We start from the raw sequence: 20,788 nt of genomic DNA, 5'->3' as shown, positions 1-20,788 counted from the left end.
CGGTGGGTGGCACACATTTGCTTTTGTCCTTTACACAATGATGGCCTTCCCCCAAAATGATGGCTGCAGACAGCGGGATATGCAAGAGACGGAAAGGTGGCCGGCCCGCTGGAGGCTGAGACGCGTCACTCACTGCATTGTGCACACTCACACGCACACACATTGCACATCTGCTGCAAACTAGCAACATCATCCCACCTGTCGGTGCCCAGCCAACACACATTTGGACAATCCTGCTTATTTTCCTTCCTCAATTCCTTTGTTGGTCCCGTCACAATAGGATTGCGGCGGCGGTTAGCTCGAGGAGAGGCAGTAAATGAAAAGCAGGGAAGTTACGTTTGCATCGAGCCATTCACTTGATAAACTTGATGTGGCTTTGAGCAATATAGATTTAAAAATTCAGTGGAAACGTCACAATGCACGTCTTTCGGACTTTCACTCTGTACTTCAATCAAGATTGCGGCATAAAAAAAATAAAATAAATCGAAGTACTGATTCAAGTAAAAAAAAGAAAAAACAGACTCATTGAGTTTGAAGATAATTTTTTTGTTCACTCTGTTATCATGACTAGGGTCATGCAAGGGTTATGCTTACTGTCATGACAAGGGTCATGCAAGGGGTATTTTTACTGTCATGACTAGGGTCATGCAAGGGTTATGCTTACTGTCATGACTAGGGTCATGCAAGGGTTATTTTTACTGTCATGACTAGGGTCATGCAAGGGTTATGATTACTGTCATGATTAGGGTCATGTAAGGGTTATGCTTACTGTCATGACAAGGGTCATGCAAGGGGTATTTTTACTGTCATGACTAGGGTCATGCAAGGGTTATGCTTACTGTCATGACTAGGGTCATGCAAGGGTTATGATTACTGTCATGATTAGGGTCATGTAAGGGTTATGTTTACTGTTATGACTAGAGTCATGCAAGGGTTATGCTTACTGTCATGACTAGGGTCATGCAAGGGTTATGCTTGGGCCATGCAAGGGTAATGTTTGGGTCATGACCGTGAGGTCAAGTATCTGTTTTGAACTAATGTAACCAGCATCTAGTTTCAGCTGGTAAGACGCTATGTGATGTCAGAAGCTATGTGATGTCAGGACTCTTTAATCTCTTTATTTGGTCAACAGCTAATCAGATAATTCCATGTCAGTCCTGTTACCCACATGTCTAGCCACAACCAATCAGATCGATTTATTATTCGCTGTCTATATAAGCCTGTCTGAGGAGGGTGCGTTTTTGTCAGATTATTACCTCTGTTCCACTGTGCAACTCCACGGCCCAAGTTAGCTTTGTGTCTCGTGATTCTTGATACATTCTCGTTGTTTCTCGTCTGGTCAAGTTTGTTCTACGCCTCTCGATGTTATGCGAATAAAGAGTTAAAATCTTATTTGTGTCTGCGTGCGTGTTTGGGATCCAAACCCAGAACATAACAGTTATAAACTACATTAAAGTTTTCTGTAGCTCAATGGGTAGGTTATTAACTCAGTCACTCCCAGCCATTTTCACTGAACCAACCCCCTTTGCTCCCGGCTGTTATACTGGCGTCTCTTCTTTCATCAGGAAAAAAAAACAAAACAAAAAAACTATATCTCTATCTGTTTCAGTTTTGCAGCAATTAGTATTAGAATATAGCCAAGTTTCATCATTATTCAGAAATCTGTTTCAAACTGTGGGGAAAACAGCTTTTTGCAACAGTGCCCTAGTTGATCTCATACTCTGCTGTCACCTACTGGCCATTTTTGTAATAACTACCATTGCTTCAACCGTTCTCTGCCGAGGCTGCATCAAAGCCTTCTGTATGCTCTAGCATAAAAAATAAATAAAAAAATAAAAAAATAGTATCAATACGTATCAATAAATGTCATGATAATTGGTTTTTTTTTGTTTTTTTTGTTCTGGCATTTCAAAAATATTAATATATCACCACTGGTTCTTTTTTTCACCTGCACTACGTTAGCACAACCAACCAACCAACCAACCAACCAACCAACCAATCTGCACATGCTGAATGAACCTATTTGCAAGACAGGATTCAATATAATTTTTTTGCGCGTTCAGCTTTCACTCATGTTTGCATTGCACAATCCAGTTTGCCTCCAACTTGTGCCGTTTCACTCAGTCAAAGATGGGAAAATTGCCGTCGGAATGGCTGCCACCTGTTTTTATCAAGAAGGTATCGTGCTTTTGATCCACCACTTCATTGTGCTTTGATTGCAAGGAATTACGCATCCTTGGCTTTCAAGTCAGCATGTAGGAGGTAAACTTCAAGATGACAGCCCTGTGTTGCACTTATGCAAATTGAATCATACTTCATAAAAACGCCTGACGATGTCTATTTCGGTCTCCTTGGATTTTGAATAATGTAGCTCTACTTCGCTTGTCAAACGGTTGTGGGAGTTACGTTATTTAAAATAGTTTTGAGTTTTTTATTTATTTATTTTTTTTTATTTAGTTATCTTTAATTAGTTTTCAGAGTGGTTCTGTTAGTTTTTTCTTAGTTTTAGTTATTTAATCATTTAATAAATAGTTTTACTTTACTTTTAGTTAGTTTGTTAGTTTTAGTTATTTAATAAATACTTAGTTTTACTTTACTCAGTTAGTTTGAGTATTAGTTTTAGTTTAAAAAATTTTTTTATTACTTGTGCGCAATATATTAAAAAAAACAGCATGGGAGCGACATCATCTGAAGGTGCTTTTCTATTGGCTGCTGCGAGATGACGTCACTTCTGTGTGACACACTTTCAAACGTCCTCTGGAGGTTAATATCAAAATAAATCTACTTAAAATCACATTTAAAATCATCCCCAAAGGCTCATGCATTAAATTAATTGCCAAAGATGAAAACAAAGAACATTTTTGTTATAAATATAGTTTTAGTTCGTTTTGTAAACCTAAAAAGTAGTTTTTGTTTTTTAAAAAGCACTTTCGTTTGTATTTTATTTCTTTAAAATGAAATAAAAATAGTTTTTTGAATTTTAGTTTGAGGTTTTTGAACTGTTTGGCGCATTTTCTGTATGTTTTTTTTTTTTTTTTTTTTTTTTTTTTTAAGACTTCAACTCTCAAATTATCTTTTTAGTTTACTTGTCAGCAAAAACTTTGCTCTAAACACCAACACATTGGTCTTGTGTTTATTTGAACATGAAAAAAAATAAAATAATAATTGAAATTGAAACAAACAAGATGTGCTTTAACTAAAAAAAAATTTAAAAAAAATTAAACTTTAATTTGAGGTATTTACATCCAAATTAGGTAAACGCTGCAGGAATTTTCAGACGGCTAGCTGCATGCAAGCATCGCATATCGTTCAGCAAAATGAAGTAAATCTTTAGCAAACGATTCCGTTAAACTTTGGTTCAATGGGTCAATTCTCATGGCAAGTGAAACATCAATTTGTCTTTCTTTTGCGAATTGTTTTTCTCGACCTTCATCTTTCATACGAGACATATTTGTCATTCTCTGCACGTCAACTGGATTTCCCTTCAGCCCTTGGTCCTTGTTAGGGTTCCAATTTTTTTTTGCTCCCGACCCCCTTACAGCATCTGCCTCCTGTGGTTGTGCCCTTTGCTCCCCCCGTTTTCCCGGCAGTCCTGACGCTGATGGGTGACCTGGTGATGAAGTTTGGGTCTCTCACAGCTGGCTGCGTCCTCGCAGATGTGTCCTTTGCTGTCCTGCAAAATATGACAACATGGACCGCCACTGGCTACTGATGTTGCACACGGGGGGTTGCTGCCCCCACCCATTTCCTGCTATGCTAACCCATTTTCTTGTTTCTCTTTCTTGAGTCCGAGTCTGCTTCATAATTCAACCAATTTATTTTTCGGACAATTTATGGACTTTTGTTCTCGAAATTTGAAAGCTCCACCCAAAGTGGAACTTTGATGTGATATTTAGCCGTTTGCCTGTGGTGGCGCGCGAGCGTAATCTGATGAACCGAGAAGACTTGAGATTTTGAAACTCAGCTGAGAGGAGTAAACATCCATTGGCGTCAACACAAGACTTAAAAAAAATTAATCTCACAAAATATTCTTTTGGATTATTTATTTACACACCAGGCCCAAGGTAATCTCTCAACCCAGTAATCGCCGACGATAAATGTTTTACAGATTTAATTTTCAACAAATGCAAGGGCACATGCGTCAAATAATCTCTGTAACAAAACAGGCTAAATGGTGCTCCGCTATGTGCAAAGCAAGATGTATTACTTTACCAAAGCTCTTTGAGGCAATTTTTGTCTTATTTTTCTGTTTGCCATGATTTTTTTTTGTAGAAAATAGCTTTAAAAAAACAAAAAAAAACAAAAAAAAAACTGAAAAGTGAGTTTGGAATTTGCAAACTACGTTGCTAATATTGGAACTAGACTGGCGCCTTGACTTATGAGTTTAATTGATTCTGTGACCATGCTGGTAACTTGGAAACGCTCGTGTCTTGAATCATCTAAACCGTTGACACGACATGAACGGAAAAAAAGAACAACATGAAAATCCAGTCAATCATGTCAATAAAAACACAGATCATGACAAGAGCTGTGCGATACTTGAGATTTTGGTATCGATAGATACCAAGTAAATACTGGTGCCAATATCGCCGATACTAAGTACTTTTAGGGTCATAAAATATTACGGTATTTTAAATCATTTGTTTGACTAAATAACTTTTTTTTTTTTTTGCAAATTAGACTTGCTAGGTTCTTAAACATGCCATAATATAATATCCTCACTGGAAACATACCCGGGCTGTTATTTATAGGGATGTAACGATATCCAAATTATATTATCACGATATGAAGGTCACCATACGATAATTATCACGATATTGTGGGGAGGTTGGCAATACAAAAAAAGGTCACAATATTGTAAAAGAAAGGAAAGAAAAAAAAAGATCTCATACTAAAAAAAAAATAGTGCTTTTGTACATGACAGCAATGCATATAAACAACTTACAATCTCTAATAACGCTTAATATTGAGGCACTTATTAAAAGCTCCTCCACATATTGACTCGGTTTATATTATATACGGAAGGGCCAAAACATGCCTTTTGAAAATTTGACTGCACTAAAAAAACTAATACACCAGAGGGTGCTCGAACTGCACAAATGGAAATCAACCTGACTTTTTGAACAGATGTGCTACTTTTAATATCGTGACATGACAACGATAAATTGTGGCAATTTTAATATCGCGATATCACGATATTGCCGTTATCGGTACATCCCTAGTTATTTAAATTTGCAAAGTATGACTAATATTCATATTCTTAGTTCCTGTCACTCTTTTGCATTCAAAGAAACGTCAGCCACCGAAAGTTCCTCTAGTCTAGCCACATTACATAAACGATACTTACATGTTGTGCTACGCGAATACTTAGCTCAACTAGTGGTTATAAAGACTCAAATGAAGCATAGTATGACTCATTGTCATATTATGTCATTCACTGTAAAAAAATAATTAATTGTTACCGCCCACCTATGTGATTGACAGGCCGGCACCTGCGCGTGTACTACAAAAGGGATTGCGCAAGGGACCCCATGAGAAACCAAAATAAATAAATACATGTAAAATATTGATACTAGCGCTCTGGTATCGATCTGATACCTTATCGATTCTACTGATATTTCGATCGATCTGCACAGCCCTACTCATATGTGCCAACATCAAGCGGGAATAAACAGTTTAAATGAATTGTATAAAAAATGTAAATAAATTGTAGATGATCTGCTGTTTGTTGTGAAGCTTCCATCGAATGTTAACTCGCTAGCTAGTGAAAGTACTGACTGGCGTGTTATCGACTGTTGCTTATGGGAAATCTACAAGAGGTAGAAAGGTGCCCTTTTGGAAAAGAGAAGACGTGGCCTGATTTGGAAAAAATTGGCCACGGGGTAGATTCTGTGTAAGAGGGTGGAATTAAATTGCTCACACAAGTCCAAAGAAGCCCTCATCTTTTCCCTCTGTTGTCTCCTCTGGAGCAGGCAAGACAAGCAGCCGGCAGCAGAGGCGCAAGGTAACCTTTCTCTAATTGATGTCTGCATGCGCCCGCCGCAGCGGGTTACCGACTTATGAGCGAGTCGGGAGTCGCCCGGGCTGAAGCGTGCGGCTGCGTTTGACAGGAGGGGGGTTGATGAAACCATACCGTGCGCCACCTCAATCGCTTGCTCATGGAATTGACACACTCTCATGAATAGATGTGGGATGAATATGTTGACTGAAATATTGTATACCCACACAGTCGTCATAAATCCATTTGAAAACAAAAAGGTTGTGGTTATAGTTTGCCTAGTTTGCCTTCATTATTCGTCAGCGTCATGTAATGGCGGCAATAGTATAAGGGCAAAGGTGGAATGGGACGGTCCAGTCCAGGAGTGGGGAGTATAGCCACAAAATACACGCAAATCGGAGTACAGCACAAATGCTGCATCTGAGGATGGTCGGACAGGAAGTGTGTACGGGAACGCCCCCTTGAACTCAGAAATTCCACCTGCGAAGTCGGAAGAAAAAAAGGACCCCGATTTCACCAACAGACTGCAAGTGACGTCACTCTACAATGGCGACACTTTTGGAAACACAGACCGTGAATGGTAAAACATAATTTACTCGAGTATAAAAATATAGATAGATTTCTTCATTCATAAATATTCGACATAACTTCACGTAACGTAAAGTACATGACTGTGCGCCGCAATCTCCCGGCATGAAATTATACAGTCAACTACTGAACTGTATGGAATGCTTATGAAATAAGATCAAAACAATAAATGAAACAAAATTACTAAAAGTTAAGTTTGCTGGAGGTCAAAATGACTTTTAAAAACCAAAATAAATAAACAATTTACCATTATCCGCCATTTTGGTTTTTTACTTTCGCCTCGAACACTTTTAGGTCGGAACTGGGAAAAAGCAACTCAGATATATCCGACTTCCGACCATCACTCAAATGCAGCATTAGTATTATATAATATAAATTCGCATTCCTGTCGAAAACACTGACAAACAGAGCTTGTTGCAACATGGCCCTGGCTGATATCTTATACTCTGCTGCCACCTGCTGGCCGTGTTTTTAATAACTACCATTTCTTTAAGTCACCTCTTCACGTCAGACGCTGCATCAAAGCCTTCTGTATGGTCTTTTTTTATGGCGAGTAGACCAACAAAAAAGACAAGGAGGATACCATTTTGGTTCAAAGTGGCCATTTGGCGGTACAATTTGGTCATTTTCTGGGGTCCTTCAAAGATGGACCACTCCTATAGATCCCTCAGTTCACAGCCACTTTCAATTACCAATATGATTTTTGGTAGGTGTGTTTATCACAAATAGACCCACAAAGAAGTTTCAAGTAGCCATTTTGGTTTGATTCATAGCATATATTTCGCCATTTGCAGGGGTCATTCGTAATGATCTTGACAAAGGCGTTAGCGACATGAATTTTGGCAGACTTTTTTTCATGGCTAGTAGACCGACAAAAAAAATCCTCAAGAAGCCATGCCTGGAAAATGACAGGAACAATTTCATTTTGGTTCAAAGTGGCCACAGTGAAAAACCACAAGTAATGATTAACTGCTGAATGATTTGTGACTTATAATATCACTTGAATTGAAACTATAATAATTTGTTTACAAGAACTTTCTTTGTTCGTACTTACAAAAAAAAAAAAAAAAAAAAACCAGCACAATAGGCTCATGGGTAAAGATTACACAACGGTTTCTTTGTTATTTTCACAAATATTTGTCACTCCATTTGACTGTTCAAATATGACAAGTGGGTACATTGGATTGGTGAAACAGTGATGCGCAGTTCAGTATTTCACACAAAAAAATAAAATGTGAATAAAAGTAAAAGTAGCAAGCGGAATGCAGCTCAATGTAAGGAAGTAAGACTGTGGTGCAGTCCATCACCATTTTTTTTTTTTTTATGACAAATGTCGAATGATGAGAAAGTTTAAACCCCCTTATCATTCGGTCAATTTTGCCGAAAACGCCGAAAACAAAAATGGTGAACCGTAAGTTTGAAGCACTTCCTGAAGTATTTGGCGTATCGGCATAGTATTGTTGTTTTTTTAAAGGAATATTTGCCCGCCAGATGGCCGTCCGCATGATAATGGGTTTTAAAAAGCAAAATAAATACAGATTAGTAAGCACTGACGGAAGTGGGTTTTCATCTGTCACTAGGCATCGTCACACCGCTCCGCTCGTTACTGACGAATTTCCTTTTTGTTGACAAATGACCGACTGACGTAATGCTCACCAGTCCTAAAATAGTGGTGACGAAGTCATGGCAAAAGTGTGCTTAAAATAAAATGATGGACTGATGATGACGACGAAAGGGTCCCAAGCGCATTGATGAAAATTGTGAAAATTGACCACCTCCATGTAACGGCGTAAATATAAACACATTACGAGCCACCTCTGATCGAGTCGCAAGACTTGACTTGAGTTAGACTGTAGTCGCCGATTTTAGGACTAAGGACTTGCTTGGGGGGAGCACCAAGATGGCGTCATTTGGAGTTAAGGAAATATATTTTGGATACAATTGTGGAAAACAAGAAAACTCCAGGTAAATTTATAAACCGATTCCGAAGAATCAAACAGTAAATGGAGTGCACTGGTTGTGTTGATGAATTGCTTCATGGAAAAAAAAAATTGTGAAACGAAATCGGAGTGCTTTATAGTGAGGAAAACAATTTACAACCACCACTTAAGGTCACCAGATAAACTAACTTAGCCGAGCTTTTTTCCCTTTTTACCCCTACCGCTATTGCTCTGCCGTTTTTGTTTTTTTTCCTTTTTCCCCCTGCAGTTTGGGTGCCCTGTGGCACTGTGCCTCCTCTCAAGTTCATCAAATGAAGTTATGCAAATGCAGTCAATTATAATTTGGCATCGGAAATTCACAGGAGGCAAGCATGTATTCAAAGTGTCACATTGGCGAGATGACTTCACTGTGTGCTGTCATAAGGCCTGCTTATGTTAGCATTTGCCTGCATGTATTTCCAAATAAAAAGATGGTTTTTACAGATGCTTTCACGATAAAATCATGACAAGTCATAGATGAATTTCATTCTGATGTAAAAGTAAACCGTTTTACATTTTGAAAATGCAGTCAAGTGGAAGTGATTCGATTTCTATGAAGCTACCATGTTGCTCCATGTAATCATCTTGTAGACTTGAAAAAAGCCCCATGTGCCGCTGATTGATGGGACTGTAAAAGCTGACTGTAAAAGCTTTTTGAAGGTGGTGGCGGCTAGAAATGAAGAATGAAACAGATCAGTCGGGGTTCATTAGGACGACTGGGTGGCAAAAGGCCTGGAGCAGATGGACTGTTGGACGTAGGCCAAGATCTCCCCACCTGAGATCCTCCTCCCACCCCGGACCAAAGTGATGAATGCTTGGGGAAGGTAGGTTACAAGAGCAAAAAAAGATCCCCAACATGATACAACACTTATTAAACATTTTCCAGTAATGGATTAGGCATTGTGTACAAAGAATAAAAGTGCAAATATCTTGCATCTTATTCCCTGAATTTTATTTTAAGAAAAAGAAAAAGACCGTCTTTGATCCAATTCTGTTCAGAATCCTGCCAATACTCGAAACCTCAAACCGAGGTTTCGAGTATTGGCAGGATTCTGATTCCATATTATTCATTCCATGTCATTCAATGTGTATATTACGCACGCGGTAGGTCACGATGATCACATGACTGTCCAAAATGCCCGATACAGTACTTGACGTAAAAATATTCATTAAAAAGTGCTATAAATTCATAATTGCTCAACATAAATTGGCATTTTTTTCAGGGAAGAGTTGAAATGAACTATTTCACAAACTAGCTGGTTGCGAAGCTGACACATAGTTGGTCGGGTAGTTTACGATTGTTCCCTTTCCCTGCATGTTGCGAGTTTGATGACTTTTGGGGAAAATTCAGCCCCCAAAGTCACTTGTATCCAGCAACATGATATTTGGTAGGTATATCAATCAAAAAGCCTCGAAAAGTCAAACCTGAAAAAATAAGGCAAGTCTGCAATTTGGGTTTCCCAACCTCACCTGCAGATTTTGTCTGCCTGTACCACATTTTCTTTGTATGCACTAAATCAGCAGCTCTCAAATCCACAAATCATACCTTGGGGCTAAGTAAAATAATCCACTTGTGTGAAAATGACTCTTCCCTAATTAATCTTTTGATTTCAATCAAAATAGCGTATGACTTTTTATTCTGACGAAATCTTTGTTTTTGTAAAGATCACCATTTCCCAAAAGTCTATTCTCATAACATTATTATCTTTTGTCTCAAACTATCGTCAAACAAAGGCAACTTTTGAATTCCCATGGCAGTTATTACGCAAGGCAAGGCTAGGGCATTGCGGGTGTCCAATTCTCCACAAAAGTTGATTCGATACGGTCTTCGATACGTGATGTGCCAAACCATTCAAGGACGGTTTGATTTGAAAGTGGAACGATTCAATCCGGTTTGATCAGTGGGATTAGAATTTGATTCAATAATGGTCCGGCTCATTTCGAGAGGATATAATGCAACGAGAAAAATTTCCACGGAAATTTTGCATGTGACTGCTGACTCTTGCAAGGTGGAAAGCCGAATGCACTGAACAGTTTGCCAAATCCCGTTGAATTCAAGTCACTTCCTGTTGAAATCAGGGCATTTCCTGTTGAAATCAAGTCAGTTCTGGGTCACTTCTTGTTGAAATCAGGTCACTTCCTGTTGATTTTAGGCCACTTCCAGGTCACTTCCTGTTGAAATCAGGTCACTTCTGGGTCACTTCCTGTTGAAATCAAGTCACTTCCTGTTGAAATCAGGTCAATCCCTAGGTGCTTTATTTGTGGATCTTTCCACCTCATTCTCCATTCATTCCTATGGGACTTTTTGGCTGGGTTTTTTGGGAATTGGGTCACCATGGTAACTCGGTATTAGGAAAAAAATTATTCCCCGCCGAGTCAGATCGAGCCGCATCTTTTGATACCTCATTTGTGCCGGTATGTTCGTCAACAGTTCGAGCCGCATTTTGTCTGAAAAATTCCGGTAAATAAAGTAAAATAATAAACAACGTTTTCTCGTGCTTTGCTCCACAGCAGTCACATCATGACTATTTTGTTGTCATACACTGACTTACAAAAGATGATTCGATATGCATATCAATATTTCAAAAGCGGAACGATTCAATTCGGTTTGATTCAATGCACTCAGCTTTTAAATGGAAAAAACGATTTTCCGGCTCAAACCGCTTTTTGTTACACCCCCAGTAATTATGCTTAATTGATGAAATAGTATTTTTAGGAAGTCCTTGAAAAAGTATCTTCTGTAAGAGAAAAATGTTTTCGAAGCGCTGGTCTAGAGTGCAAGAAGCGACTTCATAGCAATGACAATGATGACCTTCATTCTTTTTGAAATGTGTAATACGTTTAATTAGGTATTGATGGTTTTCCTTTCTATTTAAGCAAATTACCATGAAGGAAAGTATTATGCCACAGACCAAATATACTGAGACCTAATGACGGCGTATTGTGCAAGTAAATGTGATCACTCGCCCGTGTGTAATTATCTGGGAACAAAAGCGCCATCATTTGTCCTCAGATCCTCGAAGCGTCCGTTTGATTTTTTTCCGAGAGCGGCCGACACCTGCAACAAACAACAAACGGCTTCCCAGGATGCTCATTACCTGCTCAATGATCTCATAAATGTCACGCGCCACGGCGTTTGCTCTTCTTTATGTGACATCCGCAGGTTCGCTCCGACTGGCCACATTTAATCTTAATGTAACCCCCCCTTAGGTCCTATTAAAACCCAAGCAAGCCGACGGGCTCTAAAAATAGCTACCCTAGTAGTAACTCAAATCGGGAATTGCAGGAAATTGGGTTTATGCAAATTAGTAGTGTTAATTTTATCTGCCATTTTTAAATTTCATCTCAGCTTTAGTCCAGTTTCAATCATGCTTGTTAGTTTTTATTGTAGTTAGTCAACCTTAGTCCATTTTTAGTCAACCATAAATTGAGCATTTTAGTCTTTATTTGAATCAAAGAAAACATAATTGTATTCGTCTAGTGTTAGTCAACAAAAACTGTCAATGTTTTAGTCTAGTTTTATCAGGACAATCATTTAACCCCTGTATTTTTTTTTTGTACCAGCAGATGATGTTGAATATTTTCAAATCTAAATCTATTTCTCATAATTTTCTATTACACTATTACAGTATATCAACAAGTGGCAAGTATGGCTCGATGCTACGAGCTAGTAATCTAGCCAACATTAGTTAGCGGTTGGATTAATATTATTGTTGGAACGTTATCGCCGTTGGATTAATGTTACGTTATAACTATAATTTACTTTTTTTTTTTCTAACTTTCACCGTGGATCCACCTGTCTCATCTTCATTAATCGAGGAAAATGCATGCTGATTTAGTCCCAGTTATTGTTTATTAACTCATTCAAGACCAAAAACGTGTAAAAATGTTTTTAATACTTTGTCATTTACTCCCAAAAATGTGTTTATACGTTTTGTTTTGTTTTGTTTTTTTAATGCAAGGTCATACAGAAGGCTTTGATACAGCGTCTGACATGAAGAGGTGGCTTAAAGCAATGGTAGTTATTAAAAACATGGCCAGCAGGTGGCAGCAGAGTATAAGAGATCAGCCACGGCCATGTTGCAACAAGCTCTGTTTGTCAGTGTTTTCAACAGGAAAGTGAATATTGATGAAATTTAGCTATATTCTAATGGTAATGACTGCAAAATGAAAACAGATACAAATGTACTTTTTTTTTTCCTGATGAAAGAAGAGACTAATATTTATTTTGGTAGGTTCCATGTTTTATAGCAGCAGAACAAAATATTATGTGGGCCTTGCAAAATCAGTCAAAAGGGGGTTTCTTGAATGAAAATGGCTGGAAGCCAATGAGTTACTGAGGGTTTTAGTCTAGTCTAGTTTTAGTGAAAAATGTGTGTTGATGAAATTATTTTTGTTTAGTTTTCGCTGACGAAATTAACAGTAAATGCAACAGTCTGACTTAATGCATTAATGACTTTCCACAGAACGCGTGAAACAAATGATGACCAAATCAATGCAAATGTTATTCATGTCATGTATTCAAAAAACAAAAGCCATATCTCGCTAAATGGAGTGCAAAACAATTCACAGGTGAAAGGATTTTAAAATAAGCAGTACAGAAAACGGACGGGTCTGTTGGATAGTGCAGCGAGTTTCGATTAGAAAACGTTGGGTCGTTGGGGACAGTTCAAACATATTTGCAGCATCCAGCGGGTGAAACGAGACGAGATGGCCTCTCTCCTCAGGCAGCAGTCCAAAAACCGAGTCCAATCTATCTGCAAACCAGCTTGCCTGAGGCTCTTATCACGGTCCGCCTTTGATAAGGTGATAATTGTTGCACTGCGTAGCCCGAAGGCGTTTAACCCTCGTCTGACACCTTGCATCTTTCTCACGTTTTTTGTTGGATTCTTGCAAAAATCACTTTGACAAGGTTGTAACTTGACAGATAAGAAAGAGGCCTTTACAACTTTCAACAAACCGTCTCTGATACACCATTAGTACATATAATGGCACAGTATTTCACTACAATACTTAGCTGTTATTTTCAACTCTATGAGGGATTAGAAAATGATTTTCCACCCACTCATTTGGCTCAAAAGAAAAATAAAAGCGTTAAACTCAAGATTATCTTTAAAAGTCGTCATGAGAGCAAAAAAAAAATAATGAAAATCCTCGCATATCTCAACATTTTCATTCTTTGTCTTTTGAGACGTCCTTGAAGTTGGGTGCACGCATCATCGGGACAATCTCACTTCTGATATTCTAAATCAGAGGACCGATTATCGGATGTCCCGTAACAACTGCTTGCAAAACTGTGCCAAACGCTGTCAATATGAAACCTTTTCAATATGTACAACGGTGAGTGTGCGTTTCCCAGATATAGATTTCTTCGTCTTTGTATTTGCTCATGTCTGGATGCCCTGTTGCACCATGCTGCCCCTCATACGTCGGTATTGGTAGTACAACAGACATTTTGTTGGTCATCGAGTTCTTCTGTGTGGTGTGTGACATGTTTATTTCTCGGTTACAGAGACTTAAAAAATCCAAACCGGGCATTTGGACCTTGAGTAAAAATCCACGTCTGTACTTATGTGGCAGTAAAAGTGTGAAAGTGAGATTGAGCTGTTGTGAAAAGTGTCGAGCAGATGTGCCCCTGTGATACAGACACATCAGCAGCGTTGTCTTTCTCCGCAGCGACACTATTGGATTGTTGAATGCCGGCAGAAAGAAAAAAAAACAACTCATTGCCTGACCTTTATCGACGCGTTTGGAGGAGACGCAGACCGCCGTGCGTAGTCCCTCGTTACAAGCGCATAATTAACATGAATTGATCCGCCTCCCCTTGGCTTTTTCTCTCCCTTGACGTGGACCAAAGTGTGGAGAGTGACACCCGTCGCGCAAAGTGACGCCAGATGATTTTATTAGCCGCATGGAGACGAGCGGGAAGGTGAAAAAAAATATGACAATCGATTGCAATTCACACAGCTGAGATGTCAATCACAAGCCATATTGATTGGCTTTATTACAATATCAGTGGCTTGGCTCATATGGATTTTGTTTTGTTGTCATTGTTTTGGAGGGGAACGCGTCTAACCTATCACGTACAATAAACATTCTGCTTTAAAAAAAAAATTATTATTCGGCTTATTAAGATATCAATAGGAAGCATGCTGAACTCGCGGTCACAAAATGGCTTCCATTTTGAGTCAGTAACAATCATAGTCTGAGTGTTATTTTATAACAAAACAAATTTGGCGAAAAGTGAAGCTGTCAAATCACTTCATGGAAAACAATTGTGAGGGATTTTTGCAAGCGGCGGAAAATGATTGATTACTGCACCATATTCAAACATATTACATGCAGAGCTGACACATGCAACAAAATGAATAGTTAACAAATAATAAAATAAAGGAGGTAACAACAAGCCCTTTTACAAATCTTCGGGGACACAACAAACAACTCTACATTATGTAACAGATGGGAAACGATTTCCATCTTCAAATGTGAAGAATTATGGGATGAGGTCATCTACGTCCTATCATCTGGTGGGTGGGACATCATGTATGCGCCAAATCCCATTTTTCGCATATTTGACGTCTCACGTGTAAATATCAATAAAGAAAATAAGTCCCTACGTTGAGTTTGCGACAGTTAAAGACGGAAATATTAAAGTTGGTAGTACACTGTGATGTGTATTTTTGGAGTTTTTTTTTTTTTCCCATAGAAAACTAATGCTGAAATTATGGTCAAGATTCTGGATTCTAATGCATGACTTCCCACTCGACAACATCCAACTCTCAAAAACAGACACTTAGTGTACTTCATCCCCCCTTTTCAGTGTGGCGCTAAAACTCCTTCCTAACTTTGCTCCTGTGCAAAAACAACAACCTTGTGTTTTGAAAGCTCCTCCAGTATATCCGACCTGTCCTAAGGGGGACGACAGCAACTCCTTCCTTTTACACGATTTGCATAAACGGTCAAGAGGTCGCACACTCTGCAGCAGTGTGAGGTTTTCATTCAGTGCAGAGTCCTTCCTTCACTCCCTAACTCTTTTCTCCGCACTTTCCGTCTCGGGCATAAGCAAAAATAGTAGTATGAAATTATTACGTCAATACATGCCTCGTATGTAATTAGATCAACTTGTATCGAGTACGGAAGTGTGGAGTAAACATTTCTGACAAGCAAATAAGATTAAACATATTTGTATGTACGTTTGAAGGTATTTAAAAACATTTGACCGTCTATGCAATTAAATGCATTTAAACATATTTGCAAGTAGGCTACGTTTGAAAGTATTTTAAATACATTTGACCGTATTTGCAATTAAATACCTGTAAACATATTTGCAGGTATGTTTGAACGTATTGAAATACATTTGACCGTATTTGCAATTAAATACCTGTAAACATATTTGCACGTACGTTTGAACACATTTAAATACATTTGACCGTATTTGCAATTAAATGGTACAGGAGAAAGTACTTTCAAACGTACACGTTTAAACGTATTTGCAAATACTTGTAGGCTAACTGCTAAAAACAACATTTGTTCCCATAATGCCACAGGGTATTGATTTTGTTTTATTTTTGTTTGGGGTATTGAATGATTACACCAATACGTTCTAAAATGAACGATGTAAACATTGTTTATTTCTCATTTTTATGATTTATTATTATATCTGCAGTGCATGATTTCCATTCCGCGTTTTTCCTCACAATATGCATAAGTCAATACGCCGTGGCATTATAAAAATGTTTGAACATATTTACATACCTTTGAATGAATTTGCTCATCAAAAAATGTTTAATCCACATCAGCAGCTCCACGCTTCTGTAATTAAGAGAGTACAAGTGGAAACAGTGTGAATGAAGAGGTGCCTTATCAAAAAAGATGTCAGTCATTGTTTGGTCAAACCACATAACAGCACACGAAATAAGGACACACCACTTGAAAGTTGGCAAGGTTGTTGACAACACTCTTGTGTTCAAGACATTTTTTTCCACTTTAAAGGGACTTTAAATTCTTAATATTGGCAATTTGAAAAAACACGAACAAGGATTAAAAAGTCCTCCAAGCTGAAATGTTCTCTCATCTTGTTTTGTGCTTTATCTTATCGTCTCATGAACGACGATGCAAGTTAATTGCAAGGCTCAGTTAACGGGGAACACTGCGTGCCAGCTGCTACAAAAGATTGAAACAGTCCCTTGAAGTTGGGCATCACGACTGTCTTTATCGAATGACTCCCTCATATGGCGACGTTGATGTCTCAAATCAGCAATTTTTCCATCAGTCCTTTGGACTCGCTCACCCGGCCGCTGACCTCTGCCTCTTATAATTTCATCGCGGCTGTCACACGCTGACCGACTCGGCCCGGCGGTCAAATTGTAGCTTTGCTGCAGAAATGGGAGTGGAATGAGCCTGAAGTGACTGCGTCGCGTCGTCGAGCGATCGATCAAGGCCGCGCGCGCGCGAACATGCCTGATGAGCCGTGACAGTCGCTCGTGTGGAGCTTTTATTGTTTGCCGGCGCACATGTGAAGGGACCTAAACGCGTCGGTTAACCTAACACGCATACTTCTACATGTACTTGTGCTTTTTTTTTTTTTTTTTTTTGAGGAGTTAGCCCACACAGTTTGTGGTTGTGAAGCAGGAGTTTCAAGCTAAATTTGTAAATTTTACAAAATGGGATTAGGGATTTTTGCTGCATTTGAGGATGGTCGGAAGTCGGACTTTTCAGAGTCCAAACCAGGAAGTGTGTATGGGAACGCCCCCTTGAACTTGGAAATTCCACTTGCGAAGTTGGACTACAACTGACGTCACTCTACAATGGTTTCACCTTTCTAAACACAGACCGTGTTTACTCGAGTATAAAACTAGATAGCTTTCTTCATTCATAAATATTCGACATAACTTCACGTAACAACGTACGTGCCTCCCGTCATGAAATTATACGGTGAACTACGGAGCTATATGGAATGCTTATGAACGAAGATCAAAACAATAAATAAAGCAAAATTACGAGAAGGTAAGTTTGCCGGAGGTCAAAAATTAGTTTTAAGGACCGATATAAAAACAATTTATCACTATCCGCCATTTTGGTTGTTTACTTTCGCCTCAAACACTTTCAGGTCAGAACTGGGAAAACCAACTCAGATATATCCGACTTCCGACCATCCTCAAATACAGCACAAGATTGGATCATAAATTAAAGTTGGTCATACATGTTCTTTAGTGGAAGGCATTATTGAAAAACTACATACATTGATGTTAACGAAACAGCAGCTTTCCATTTCTGGTCCGAGATCAATCGAGTAACAGTTTGTTTTTATGAGATACTACACTGTGCAATATTTTTTCAGCAGCAACAATTTCCATGCGACAAAAAATGGGGAATAAAGCTTTATCACCAGATGTTGAACAAACAGTTGAGGTGGAAAGTGAGTCATAAAAGCGGAACCTGAAAACAGCTGTTAAGAGTGCAGTACCGTCACACTTTAGTGAGTCTGATTTTTAAACTTCCACACCGTGGTAACAGTTCCCATAGCAACGTGTAGTGCAATATTTTAGCATCATTGTTATGGTTGTTGCGCTGATGTTTCAATATTGTTTTCTATTTACTTTTCATTCAGCATTGATGATCTCTGTTGTCTCGTTTAAGGTTATAGCTTCCCTCCAGCTTGTATGTTGATGATGTTGTCTACCTCGGTTGGTTTACTGACAACAATTGTCTTCCAGTCAGCATTCTCACAATGATTTTATTTTTTTTGTAAATAATTCTTGAAGGACGTTCTATGACGCACAGTTGAGAAATGTTATTTTTGCGTCTTTTACTGCAATTAGATATCAAAATGTAATTAAAGCTGCAAGCGGTGATGAATGGGCCCCGAGCTCCGACCTTGTAAAGCTGATTTATTGGACTTTTTTTGTGTTTTATGGTGACTCATCAAAATTCTTTGCCCACCAGCAATGGCGGAAACTCATCTGTCTAGTGTGAGGCTGAAATTTGCTTGCAATGCGACACAATCTTGAGTACAAGTTTGTCTTTGAAGGATCCCTGAACTTTTTTAAACCTTTTTAAAACAAAATGGTTGACTTCCTGTGTTTTTCAGGGATGAAGACTCTTGAGACTTTTTTTTTGTGGGTCTAATCATGATACTCGTGTTTACCAAATTTGGTGAAACTGCTTTGGGAGCTTAGTTAAAAAACAAACTCATTAAACTTTGCTGCCACATGTAATGTGTCGAGTCTATGAGGTCAACATTTGGTAGCAATCAAGTTTTTGTCTCATCTCAGTTGAAGTTGGACATTTTGTCCTGTTTCTGGGGACGGCGGCATTTGTCACACTGGAGTGCTTTCCAGCAGCTGATCCGTGTTCCTCAGGTACTCACTGAAGCAGCTCATTATCTGCCGTTAGCTTCTTCTTCCTGCGCTACGCTGCGTCCTTGGAGACTCGCCTAGTACGGATAATCCGAGGGTGATAATGAGCTCCTCGGCGCTCGCATGGCCCTCGGACACGGTGTTTAGGAAGCCATCAATCAAATGGAAACCACAATGGGAAGTGACAACTTCTTTTACAGTGTGGGTCTTTCAGACTTTTTTTTTCGACGTCTATTCTTGCTGGACCGGCTTACCAATTCTTGACAAGTAAAACTGCATTCGGAGGATGAGTTTTCCTAAAAGGAACACAGACTTATGAAAAACTAACCAGCTATTCTGTGAAATGGTTAATTTCAACTCTTCCCTGAAAAAACTTGCCAATTTATGTTGAGCAATTATGATTTTATAGCGCTTTTTATGAATACTTTTGCGTTAAGTACTGTGTCGGTTTTGGACAGTCACGTGATCATCGTGACGCATCGCGTGCGTAAAATACACATTGAATGTCATGGAATGAATGACGACTAAGAGACTCACGAGGAATGATCGCATCCCACGGGAGACATCAAAGGTGAAATTTCGCCTTACAACAGAGAAGCACTTCTTCAAAAGCAGTACAGCCACGGAGGACTTGCCAATGATTTGTTTTCAACCGAAAGCCAGATAAAACTGGCAGGTCCTTCCACCGGTGAGTCGAAGTGGACGGTAAACATCCGGGTGACTTGTACTCTGCTAGGCTAAGCTAGATGTCGTATGCTAAGCACACTTTAGCCCACATTAGGAGCGGCCAACTAGCACCCCCGCACGGAATGACGTGAAACTGGACGTGTTGAGGATTTTACTCTGAACAGAATTGGTTCAGTATATGGGATCAAATACAGTCTTTTTCTCGCCCAATACGTCAGTAAACTCTCATTCGAGTGAACGTCGGCGGCTGTTGTTTTTACGCCGGGATACGTCTTCACGATCATGTGACCATGAACATGGCGTTCCCTCACGGTACATTCGAATTCTGATACTTAAATCGGTTTAAAATAAAATTGAGGGAATAAGATGCCTGAGATATTTGCACTTTTATTCTTTGTACACAATGCCTAATCCAATACTGGAAAATTACTAATAAGTGGTGTATCGCTTTAAGTACCAACAGCAGCACGAGTGTGACTATTTTTTTTTAATGTCACACCCATGACCGTTATTAAACTCATTCACTGCCATTGACGTAACTATTCGCCAAATGGAATCCATACATTTACAGCCACCGGTGAATATTTGTCAAATATGTTTTTTTGGACGAGGTTCTCAAAATGCAAAATATATAATAGAAGAGAGACAGCTAGGAACAAATTGTTTTTCCGGTGTCTAATCCTGATAATTTATGACATGGAACAATTTTGTAGGTCTTGAAAGATCAGTTGAAATGCTCGAAAAGAGCTGATTTGAAAATGTCTCACTTTTATGAGGTTTTGACTATGGGAAAGTCACCCCAAAAAAAGTTATCGATTCTGCCTAAGTAAAATAGTACAATAAAAATGACGGTGGGGAAATAATTGCAAGAGGGCCAGGGGACCAAAAAAAAAAAAAAAAAAAAAAAAAAGAACTTTGAAAGTGGTTCCTGTAAAATTCTGAATGAAGGCTGATATTCTGACATGCCTTGAACATATTAGATTAGGCCTCTTTGGCACACATAATTAGGTGGCTGCTGTATTCGCTGTGATCTTTCCTCTTGCTAGGCCCTTCCCCATCTTTGGCACACTTACTAGTTGAATCCAGTCCATTGTGGTGTCACACATTGTTATATGTATGGGCTAGGCAAACTAGAAGTCAATTTATAGAATTAGGCTCACTTAGTGAGATGCAACGTA

General features: G+C 38.9%; 1 long non-coding RNA gene across 1 annotated transcript in view; it reads right to left on the bottom strand.

Annotated features, from left to right (window-relative positions):
* Positions 1-3,285: 3,285 nt before the first annotated feature.
* The window catches only part of LOC144030414 (uncharacterized), a 163,580-nt gene continuing 146,077 nt past the window's right edge, over positions 3,286-20,788 (bottom strand). Inside the window, exon 5 of the long non-coding RNA XR_013287252.1 lies at positions 3,286-3,673. This is a non-coding gene — a long non-coding RNA (uncharacterized LOC144030414). The remainder of the gene's footprint in view (positions 3,674-20,788) is intronic.

The sequence above is a fragment of the Festucalex cinctus genome, chromosome 11 (assembly GCF_051991245.1).
Source record: "Festucalex cinctus isolate MCC-2025b chromosome 11, RoL_Fcin_1.0, whole genome shotgun sequence".
In the NCBI taxonomy this organism is placed as follows: Eukaryota; Metazoa; Chordata; class Actinopteri; order Syngnathiformes; family Syngnathidae; genus Festucalex; species Festucalex cinctus.
The sequence above is the reverse complement of the archived record's forward strand: the minus strand, read 5'-3'. Positions and strand labels throughout refer to the sequence as shown.